General features: G+C 41.4%; 1 protein-coding gene across 1 annotated transcript in view; it reads left to right on the top strand.

The window, feature by feature from the left end:
- Positions 1–1,539: 1,539 nt before the first annotated feature.
- GPC1 (glypican 1) overlaps positions 1,540–9,428 on the top strand; it is a 222,175-nt gene continuing 214,286 nt past the window's right edge. The window contains exon 1 of the mRNA XM_040613669.1: positions 1,540–1,627. The gene's annotated coding sequence lies outside the window, so the exon portion shown is untranslated. The remainder of the gene's footprint in view (positions 1,628–9,428) is intronic.

Here is a 9,428-nt window from a genome sequence, read left to right as displayed (position 1 = left end):
TACCTGCTGATGAAACATGAATGATGCGTTATTGATAGAGGACAAAAGGGATGACTGTCTGAAGTGAAAATGTGAGGATACATAACTATTTTACCCCAAATCACATAATCTGTCCCTAAGACAAGAGAGTTGTGTTGGACCACATGGAAGCATTAGGTTGACATCCTCCACGCCATTTCTTTCCGTGGCACTAACAGTGTTAGCAATAGACCCCTGTGATCAGTGAAAAATGTATTGAGTTTAATTCTCCTTGGCACCAGAGAATCATTTGTATTGCCCCACCATGGCAAGTCTGTGCTAGCAGCCCTGGCTATGAGTAGAGAGCATTTTATTATTTATCATCTTTAAGTGTGTTCTTCTCTAGAGAAGTGCTGCTTTTAATGATAGATTTTTGGTGATGTGAATGTAAGATACATCACAGTTTCTGGTATCTTTTTAATTTTATGGATGGCACAGCTTAAAACCAGGAACATCAAATAAAATAACTACTGCTGAGAGTGAATAAAAGTTGGCAGGTATGGCAGTTTAAAATAGCCCTATTTTCACCCTAAATATAGCCTGGTTTAATTGAAATCTAGTGGTAGCTATGAGACAGCTGCTATATCAAAGACCAGTGACAGCCTGCTGAGGTTAAAAGAATACAGGCTGCCTGTGTCTCTGCTGAGATAAAGTGGCATCACAGAGAGCAGAGCAGCAGATAGACTGATGAAAAGTTAAGTTTTTAAAACACTGATTTGTAAAGCTTTTATGCAGTTTTCTTTATAGTTTGTTTGTCTCTGTGCTCCTAATAAAATAGGTTTCTGCCTGAAACCAGAAGCATGATGCAGATCTTCAGTTGCTGTTAACTGCTTTAGCTCAGCAGGAAAGGAAGCCACAGATGCAGATACAGTCAGTCTGTCAGGTGTCCCCACTGAAATTCTGCCAGTGTAGGAACAATAGTGATAGAATTTCCATTTTTTCTATGACAGAGTTTCTTACAAATGGGTGTTTTAGCTCCATGAGGTCAGCTTAAAACCACCACATGGTTTAGGGGACAACCCTCAGTACGTTAAAGCACAATCCAATTCTTGCATATGCTAAACTAAGTGATCTAACATAGTGATGTCGTTAGTACTCTGCTCTAACAGGACCACATACAGAAAGACCAGAGATTTAATTCTAGGAAGGAGTTGTCTCCATTGTCACAGGTAAAAAGTGGACATTTCTCATCAACCTGCTGCTTTCAATATCCTCTAATTAACAAGCACGGCTTTTAATTTCCATGCTTTCTGGTTATTATTATTTTTTCAGCCTTATACAGTCTAAACCCCAAACTCTCAGAGTTATCCTCCCTGGTAGCTACTGTCATTCTTTTTACTTTCTGGTTCTTAATTAATATTTGCTGTGTTCTTACTAAGGTAAGTCTGTGCTTTCTCATTATATGAAATTAAAAGTAGATGAGCTTAGTTCCCAACTAAGAAAAGCTTTAGAAAGACACAGGGTACCTTCATATCTGGATTTATTTTCTTTTGATTTTGGTTCTCAGGAGGGCCCTTATGACCTTCTATCAACCCTATCAATCAAATTAATTGATGTATCATTGAGTCAGTGCTACGGCTACAAGCGGTCCTCCATGGCAAGTTCTGAGGTGAGTTCCTGACTTTCTTGATTATTGCACGCAAACAAAACCTCTTTGTAGCTGTGGGTCACTGCTGAGTGAATACAGAATAAGGCAAGTGAAAGCTCATCCACCGCAGGTTTTGTGATTGCTCTTAAGAAGATGTGAGTTCAGTTCCTTTTCTGATCCACACACTCCCTGACCTGGCAGGATCAGGAGGAGCATTAGAAAGGCAAAGCAATCTGCCTAAACAGGAGAAAGAGCATCCTAATAGCAGCTCCTTAGCCAAGCAAAGAACAAAACCAGTAGGCAGGGAAAGCAGGGAGATTCATGAAGTGTGGGAGAAGAGAAAGATAACATACAGTGTGACTGGAGGGTTTGTACAGATGTGCTAAGGGGTACCATTGTGATGGATGAATCAAGTGGTGTTGTGAACTTCCTTGGGTATCTGTAACTAGTGTTCTTTGCCAGCATCACTATATGTGTGTCATACAAACAAATATCAGTTTGGGAAGGGGAACCACACCAAAGGCATTAAGATACCTCAGAATTTTTTTTATATCCATTACGGCCCCAAATGTAATCCTAATTATATAGATATACTTCACTCCTCTGGACTGCCAAGAAAGCTGAGACCACCCAGTCATTCACAGGAGGCTCCTTGCACACTGCAGGACAGGGCAGAGAGGTAGGAGTCAGTCCTCAGCATCACCACCCGAGGCGTGCATGCTCCCTGGAGCTAAGCTGCTTGATCCTGGGAAACCAATGTGCTGCTGCTGAGGCACCTCAGTGCACAAAGAAGCCTCACTGGGAGTCACCTGAGTTCTTAATGCTGTTGTTGATGTCACTGTAACTTACAACGGTTGCAGATAACCATATTAGTAAATTGAGACTCTGTAAAGTGTACGTGAGAACGGGTCAGACCAAAGGGCTATCTCTGACAATGGCCACTAGTGTGTTTATAAGGAAGAACTTACAGCAGTGCTTCCACACTAAGCTTCCAGCAGTCTGTGCCTCGGGATCTCTCCAGCCTAGAGTGATATCTGTGCTTAATAGCTATGTAAAATTCCCACTGATGTTAAGGGGAGTTTGTCTGAGAAAAGAGATTCCAGCCATCCCTACTGAGCTAAGAAAGATAATTTTGCAGTTTTTCTTTGCATTTGGCTATCTCCAATTTTGCTTTTCATATACAAAAGCAACAGTTAAAAGGGTGACATCAAAACATCCAAATCCATATGAACAGAATGCTTAATCAAAACCCATAAATGGAGAAAAAGGGGACTTTCTCTTGTGGGCTGCGCTGCATCTCTTGAAGAGTACATTTATTATGCTACTTTTTAAAGGGAAGGATTTTCAGCTCCTTCTCAATAGATAGTTTTAAACAGTTCATTTCACAAAACATTAGGAAGGAAAGATTTGGGGAAAATTGTATTTCTCTGCCTTGAAATTGAGTTATGGGCAGCGTGTTTGCCAGCTCATTTTTCTTGTTTGTGTGAAACAGACATTTGTGAGTTGTGGAAAATGAGCAATGGGAGGAGGGAGGAAATTGTCTAAGCCTACATAAGAAGGTTAGATAGTGTACTGCTATAATTTATAAGGATTTACAGACACTGCTGTGCTTTGATACTCAAGGAGGCCACTGTGGACTGACCGCACAGTGCTTTCACCTTGTGACCTATCAAGCCAATGGCAGCCATAGATGGGTCAACTTTCGTCTGCCTTGAGGACATGGGAGCGACAGCAGCTGTTAGGTGAACTACTCTAAATTCTGATACTAGCTTTTGTAATTGAACTGGAGCTATCAGGCTGATGGCAGTAACAGAGATGTTAGTGACACAGACTTGCTAATAGAGGACTGAGGGGCTCACTGCAGGGTCATTCCTTGCAGGGTCATCAGCACATGCATTTACAGTAGCGGAGGCCATAGGAGTGAAAGTGGAGATCTTTTAGAATTATTTTCATGATGAGTGCTGCATGGACTGCAATGGTTCAGGGTTAATTTTTTTGCCAAGTTCTTCATGATAGTAACTAAGTAAATTAACTCTGAAATGGGGGGATGGACGGACGGACGGACATTGTGAGAAGGAGATGCTAAAAATGCCCTGAACTGTATTCTGACTTTTAAAGAAATTAATTACAGCATCCTGCCTGGGAAAACAGTGAGTACTTACGGCTGTGAACTGGGTTTGCAGCAGTGTGGTGCTTAGCTGCCTACCAGGGTTAACCTGCAACAGGATTCACAGTGGAAGGGAGGTTACAATTTTTTACAGGCAAGTACTGCATTAGCTTCTTAATTGAGGGGATTGTGTCTCTGTATGTTGAGACAGCCTCCTGTTTCCACCAGGATGGAGTTAGGAAGGACAGGCAGTCAGAGATTGCAAATAGCACTTTGGATCAGTCTTCTAAGCAGAGAACTCGATGGATATACTGGTATCCAGTACAAGTCCTCACTTGGTTAATCAAATGCTTGCAGTTTCTAGTAGTGGTTTTGGGTATGTCCCAAAAGTAAATTCTTCTCACTGGTCAGTAAGCTTTACAGGTGCCTCATACTTGGTTACCTTAGAGTTTATAAACCTTGTTAACGTTACAAAACCAAGAGCCAATAAACCAGAGAAATGAAGTATTTTATTATGAAAATTTGGGAGCACAGCAAGGCTAAAGTACAGTGCTTCACTGGAGGAGCTAGTCTTTATTTTCTTAAATTTTGAAGACATGAGCTATGAAAGAATAATTTCTTCTCTTATCAATTGCATGTTCCATTAGGAAGCCACTTTGTCTTTTTCAGATTGAGCAGCTACAGTTATGAACGCACTCCATGTCTAATTGCCTTGGTTTAATAACAAACTCTCATACTAACGATATACGGTTTATATATATTACATCAACAAATAATATCTGTTAGCTGCTGCTGCACTGGAGGGAAGAGGGAACACATTAGGGCCTCTTGTGTTTTTGCAAATCCATTTCTAAATCCAACATTAATGTTTTCAGGGTCCTTTATAAAGGAAAGGATGCTCTGTTTCATTTGGAATCTGAAAGATAGTTTCCATCTGACTGTAATTGGTTTTATATGCACCTAATAGTGGGAAGAAACTGATAGAATCTTCTTTAGAGATGAAAAAAAAAAAAAAAAGAATACGTCTTGGGTTAGCAGTCATTTAAAGGAATCAGAGCCAGAAAACCTGGCCCTGATTTTTGTCTTGAGCCTGAATCTGTGTTAAAATCTGTTGAGGGTGCAAACATCAGTCTAGAGAACACAATGGAAGTAAATTCATTACATTGAAGTAAATGTATTATATTGTAAGCGTGAGCACCCCGCCTTAGCTCTGACAGGGAAAAATCAGGAGACTGGGAGAAGGAAAAGAACAGTGTGGATAGAGCAGAACGCAACAGCCACAAATAATCCAATATTTCATAATTTAATTTCACACTCACTAGACTGCAGAGGCATTGCAGACGGTGGGGAGAAAAATCTAAGAAGGGTGTTGGCTTGACAATGGTAACATCAGAGCTTAAAGAGGTCTGGCAGCTTTCTGAAAGTAAATGTGTGTCCTTCCTTCTCCCTCTCTTTCCCTACTCAATATAGATTAAAGTGACCTCTGGAGATAAACTACTGAACCCCCCCAAGTAGTTCTGCAGTGTAGTTTTTATTTGTACAGTATGTGAAAGAAGAGCTCAGATTAAATTCCTGGCCTTTCAGAAAAGTTTGTCTGTTCCTTAAAAAAAGAAATAAAAAGAAAAAAGGCTATTTTATTTTAAAGCCGGAGACTCTTTCATGGTCCCATGATCTCATGAGTTCTTTGGCTGGCCTGTGACCTTTCAACCTTGCACTACATGTTTCTTTTCTAAATTAGCCCGTGTTGAGACATCAATGGAGGAATATCAATGTTATTATAAAAGGCATCATTCTCTCCCAAAAATGTCAGTGTGAGTGAGTCATTGGACCTAACTGCTTAGCTTTTGTAAGGCAGGGAGAAAGATTTGAAAGTGTGATCCAGGGTCCCCCAGTCCCCCAACTTCTATTTAAAATGCTTTAAAAAGCAATGTCCCTGGCATCTGCTACAATAGAGGCAAAGGAACTAAGCTTTGCTCCTTTAGCCACAGACGAAATGTCCTGCCTAAGGCAAAATTATGTATATGATGTAAAAATACATAGCTATTACAAACAATTTATTTTCAAGGTGATGCTCAAAAGTAGCCCTGTAAAAACAAATCAGCCATCAAAGAGAAAACCTGTTATAGAAGAACTAAGTGTCCCAGTGAGTTCTATCATTTCTAATACCCAGTGTCTCTGCATCTCCTGGTATTCATGCTCTCTGGATTCTAGCAGGTTGAGGAAATAAAATCAGATTAAGAGCTCTATTTTTAATCTTAAGAAGATGGGTTTGCATTGTCTGGCATCTTGAAGAATCCAGCACTGGATGTTTATGTGGTCCTGACCAAAGAAACAGTACCCAGAGAGACAGTAACATTACACAACAATGTTGGATTATAAAGATGCTTAATCCTCAGCCTGGAAAAACTGGTGTACCTTCACTGGCATCACACTATCTTCTGAGGACTTGGTCTCTGAGCACCTTTAAACTTATGTAGCCATAGCGGATTCATACACTGGCTTTGTGTTGCAAAATCCATACATCTTAAAATGAAAAACATGCTGGCCCAAATCCATTCCATCTGTAACTCTACTCATGTGTACAGTTACATCAGAAGTGAAGCTGGCACACATCAAAAAATGTGTGTCACCTAGTAATTATCTTACTAACAATGCAGAGAAAAAAGCATGGGAAGGATGCATTTCCAAGCTCAAAGTCAGGTTTTCTCCCCCAAGTGTGAAAGGCTGCTGAGCATTTGCTGTTAGCCATCCTGCCAGCTACCTGGTGTTTCCACCTGCTTTACCTGCACCTCTGGCTGTTACCTGCACTGCACGCTCAGCACTGCCTATTTTCTTTGGTCAGACAAAGTCTGGAGTGTGGGAGCCTCTGCTCACAACTGAAGGTATTCAGTGTTTTTCAGTACAGTGTTGTCAGTGTTTCCTCACAGCCAGTTTCTTTAGAAAAGCAGGTTCCATTGTACCTGACTGGATATGAGGGAAAAAACACACACTTGAGCAGAACGCAAGATAATTGTATTAATTCATCTAAGTGCTTTAGCCTGTAGTGTTTAATGTAGCAACATCTGAGGATGAAGTGTCAGCTGAGAAGTTTCATTAGTGTTGCCAGATGCCTGCATTGCAACTCCACACATTTCTTTTTCCATGGCTGTAACTTTTTTTCTTGCAGAAGCGCAGGATGTCTGTCCCACTTCCATGTGCCTTGGACCAATGGTCAGGGATGCGCTGCTGAGCTACCACTCACCAAGACGCAGTGTGGGTCCCACGGGCATTCTTAAGCCAATGCCCAGAGACTGATCAGACAGTGAGAACGAGGGGAGATTTTTATTTGAAAAATCCCTTTCAAAAACGGTCAACTTCTGAATATAACCTCTTGAATGATAGGAGGAAGGTGTTCGATTGCAACTTCTGCAGGAAGTGGGAGAAATCTACATATCACTGCAGTGGCGTGCTGAAACGACACATCTCTAACCTAGTATTTTTGGGGCCAATTTTGAGCCATTTCGTACTATCGAGCTAAGCTCTGCTTATCAAACATAAAACAGATTCAGTGCCACGTCCATATTCTTTGTTCGCTGTTGCATATGTTTTGGCGGAGCTGGGAGTGGGAAAAGCTTTACTCAACGTTGTGTCCAGAAAGGATGAAATGTACTTCCTGGGGCAGACCCAATTAGCAGCAGTTTCTCTAATGAGTTTATGGCATTTATTTATTTTTTGGCCTTTAAGACTTCTTTCTACTGGGAAATCTCTGACTCATATATAATACAAGTACAGTCCTGCAGGGTGGAGTCATTTGTAAGAGGTCATTAAAGCAATACCTTCCTTTAAGTCGCTGCTGTAAAATTGGTTTGTTCAATTTGAACCACAGCACAGAGTGGCAATTACCCGCATTAGCCAGATTCTCTGTCTGAAATTATTTAGCTGTTCAGAACCTCCCTCTGCAGAGTACTAGCTACACGGGGGAATTAAGCATTGCATGAAAAGGGAATTGGTCTCTTCCACCGAAGGGTCGAACAGCAGGTTGGCCGAGCCTCGGCATATGCTGCTGCGCTTGTCCTCGGTGCAGACCCCCTTCCTCTATTCCTCAGCAGCCAGAATTGAGATCATCCTTGGCCTGGGTCTGGAATCTGGCTCCCTGAAGTCCTGGGAAGGATCCCCACCTCTGTACATCTATTAAACAATATTCTTGATTAATTAATCTGAACACACAAATCCTAACAAGCCTTATCATCTCTGTGTGGCAAATGGCTTCTTACGAAGTCAGTTGAGATCAGGCTGGATTAATCAGTCATTCAAAGGGGCTGATCTGATATTTTTGGTGACCGAAACAACCACACATGCGCTTCCTGCGCAGGTCAGAAAAGCTTCACAGGGAAATGTGCAGAGGGCAGGAGGAGGTGCTGGATTTCTAATGAAGGAAGATCCAGTGAAGAAGTAAGCAGCTATAGATAGCAAGGTGTAATCTAGTAAATCCTCTGAATAACTTAATTAGATTTGACTCAGCAAAACACATGTCCAGCTTCTGCTGAACACCGGCCAATGTTGAGGGGGCAGGGAACAGGGGGGCAGCTTTCATGAATCCTGTAGGAGACAGATATAGCAGAGATTAAAAGAAAGAGGCGGAAAAGGTACTGAGATACTCCTACGTTGATGAAAATTTGTAATCTGAAGGTGCCAGAATTTCTAATGTTTCCACAGAATCAAAAGTAGTGTAGAACTGGCTGAGGGAAAGGTGCTGAGGGTTTCATGCCATGACTTTGGTGAGAGGGAGGAAGCTGTAGCCCACTTATGCTTTGCCTCTCTCCTTTCCCTCCCCACTCCCCATTCTGTGTGAGCTCTGTACTGGATGCATAGTGAAAAAGGTAGGAACACCACTGAATTCACGTGGGAATGCTCTATTCTTTTACGCAGCTTCAAAGATACAATGCAATTTGATAAGGTTATCTTTGTTTTCTCCTGTTCTGGTTTTGCTGTCAGACTCCAGGTGGCTGTAACTCAGCATAGGTCCATTTTGGAAACAGCTGGAGGACTGGTGGGTGTAATTGCATTGCTGCCTGTGCAATTCTTGATTTGCATCCATATGAAACAGAGAGGCATGTCCACTGCATTGCAAAACTTGTGGACAGTGCTAGAGAAACAAGACAACCCTGTGAAAGTTGAGGCTGTACAAAGCCTCTGTTCACTTTTTTTTTTTTTTTAAAGGGTAGCCTTCTCCACTTGTGCCAGATAATTTGGCTCTTCTTCATCATTATTGCTTCTTCATAATGCTTGGATCAGCTTTTCAGTGGGCAGCACTTTTTGTTGGGACTGTCAAGAGGTGATCTCCACAGCAGGATGGATTTTCTGTCTTCTTCTGACTATCCTGCTGGCTAGCTGTGTGCTTTTCTCCTCCTCTGCATTTTGTCTACTCATCTTTGTGTTTTACTGTGCTTTTTCTTATCTTCCCCAGTTCTAGCTCTTTCTGCCCGTCATTGGACAATCTGTTGTTCACTTTTTGCCAAGCTCCATTCTTTATAACTGAGAATGTTCAGAATGTGTGGATCTGGTCCTCAGATACACACAGAAGACATCAAATTTATAATGGAAGCCAAAAATACATTTTCACCATGACACTTTGAAGATGTTTATTTCAATTTGCTTAAAACGTACCTAGCTCGAATCCTGTGTCTGCATACAAATTTAACAGCAAAACAAATAGATGCGCCTCATAATTTAAGA

This window comes from Falco naumanni, chromosome 13 (genome assembly GCF_017639655.2).
Source record: "Falco naumanni isolate bFalNau1 chromosome 13, bFalNau1.pat, whole genome shotgun sequence".
Classification (NCBI taxonomy): Eukaryota; Metazoa; Chordata; class Aves; order Falconiformes; family Falconidae; genus Falco; species Falco naumanni.
This window is presented reverse-complemented; position numbering and strand designations above follow the sequence as displayed.